Genomic DNA, 2,617 nt, shown 5'->3' with positions numbered 1-2,617 from the left:
GAGAAATGTATTAACAGATTCTAAAATTACATGACAACACCATGTTAACCGGCACAAACTAATTCAGTGAACATAGCATCTAGGATAAATTTATCGTGCCCTCAGTTTCTTCTTTTTGGTGCCCCCATTACATCCATATATGTTGGGGAATATAGCATGCAATTTCAAAAAAATTCCTACGATCACGCAAGATCTATCTAGGAGATGCATAGCAACGAGAGAGAGAGAGTGTGTGTCCACGTACCCTCGTAGACCGAAAGCGGAAGCGTTAGTTAACGCGGTTAATGTACTCGAACCTCTTCAAGATCCAATGATCAAAGTACCGAACGTACGGCACCTCCGTGTTCAGCACACGTTCAGCTCAATGACGTACCTCGAACTCTTGATCCAGTAGAGGGTCGAGGGAGAGTTTCGTCAGCACATGGCGTGGTGACGGCGTTGATGATGTGATCCGCGCAGGGCTTCGCCTAAGCACTACGATGCTATGACCGGAGGAGTAAACTGTGGAGGGGGGCACCTCACATGGCAAAGATAACAATTGATATGCCTTTGGGGTGCCCCCTGCACACGTATATAAAGGAGTAGAGGAGGGGGTCTCTGGCCTAGAGGGGGCGCGCCAAGGGGGGAGTCCTACTAGGACTCCCTAGTCCTAGTAGGATTCCCCCTTCCTTTTCCGGAGTGGGAAAGGGGGAAAGAAGTGGAGAGGGAGAAGGAAAAGGGGGGCCGCGCCACCACCCCTTGTTAAATTCGGATTGGGCTTGGGGGGGGGGGGCCTCCTCTCTCTACTAAGGCCCACGTAGGCCAATTAACTTTCCCGGGGGGTCCAGTAACCTCCCCGTAATTCAAAAAATGTCTGAATCTCTCCGAAACTTTTCCGTTGTCCGAACATAACCTTCCAATATATCAATCTTTACCTCCCGACCATTTCGAGACTCCTCTTCATGTCTATGATCTCATTCAGGACTCCGAACAGACTTCGGTCATCAAAAACACATAACTCATAATACAAATCATCATCGAACGTTAAGCGTGCGGACCCTACCGGTTCGAGAACTATGTAGACATGATCAAGACACATCTCCTATCAATAACCATTATCGGAACCTGGATGCTCATATTGGCTCCTACATATTCTACGAAGATCTTTATCGGTCAAACCGCACAACAACATATGTCATTACCTTTGTCATCGGTATGTTACTTGCCGGAGATTCGATCGTCGATATCATGATACCTAGTTCAATCTCGTTACCGGCAAGTCTCTTTACTCGTTCCATATTGCTTTGATGTCTACTACGCAACCATCTTCTTGTAGACGTTGTTGGGCCTCCAAGTGCAGAGGTTTGTAGGACGGTAGCAAATTTCCCTCAAGTGGATGACCTAATGTTTTATCAATCCGTGGGAGGCGTAGGTTGAAGATGGTCTCTCTCAAACAACCCTGCAACCAAATAATAAAGAGTCTCTTGTGTTCCCAACACACCCAATACAATGGTAAATTGTATAGATGCACTAGTTCGGCGAAGAGATGGTGATACAAGTGCAATATGGATGGTAGATATAGGTTTTTGTAATCTGAAATATAAAAACAGCAAGGTAACTATTGATAAAAGTGAGCACAAACGGTATTGCAATGCGTTGAAACAAGTCCTAGGGTTCATATTTCACTAGTGCAAGTTCTCTCAATAATAATAACATAATTGGATCATATAACTATCCCTCAACATGGAACAAAGAGTCACTCCAAAGTCACTAATAGCGAAGAACAAACGAAGAGATTATTGTAGGGTACAAAACCACCTCAAAATTATCCTTTCCGATTAATCTATTCAAGAGTCCATAGTAAAATAACACGAAGCTATTCTTTCCGTTAAATCTATCCTAGAGTTCGTACTAGAATAGCACCTTAAGACACAAATCAACCAAAGCCCTAATGTCACCTAGATACTCCAATGTCACCACAAGTATCCGTGGGTATGATTATACAATATGCATCACACAATCTCAGATTCATCTATTCAACCAACACAAAGTACTTCAAAGAGTGCCCCAAAGTTTCTACCGGAGAGTCAAGACGAAAACATGTGCCAAGCCCTATGCATAAGTTCACAAGGTCACCGAACCCGCAAGTTGATCACCAAAACATACATCAAGTAGATCACATGAATATCCCATTGTCACCACAGATAAGCACATGAAAGACATACATCAAGTATTCTCAAATCCTTAAAGACTCAATCCGATAAGATAACTTCAAAGGGAAAACTCAATCCATTACAAGAGAGTAGAGGGGGAGAAACATCATAAGATCCAACTATAATAGCAAAGCTCGCGGGACATCAAGATTGTGCCAAATCAAGAACACGAGAGAGAGAGAGAGAGAGAGAGAGGAGAGATCAAACACATAGCTACTGGTACATACCCTCAGCCCCGAGGGCGAACTACTCCCTCCTCGTCATGGAGAGCGCCAAGATGATGAAGATGGACACCAGTGATGGATCCCCCTCCAGCAGGGTGCCGGAACAGGGTCCCAGTTGGTTTTTGGTGGCTATAGAGGCTTGCGGCGGTGGAACTCCCGATCTAGGTTTCTTTCTGGAAGTTTGGGTATATATAAGAGGTG

This window comes from Triticum dicoccoides, chromosome 7B, assembly GCF_002162155.2.
Source record: "Triticum dicoccoides isolate Atlit2015 ecotype Zavitan chromosome 7B, WEW_v2.0, whole genome shotgun sequence".
NCBI lineage: Eukaryota > Viridiplantae > Streptophyta > Magnoliopsida > Poales > Poaceae > Triticum > Triticum dicoccoides.
The sequence above is the reverse complement of the archived record's forward strand: the minus strand, read 5'-3'. Positions refer to the sequence as shown.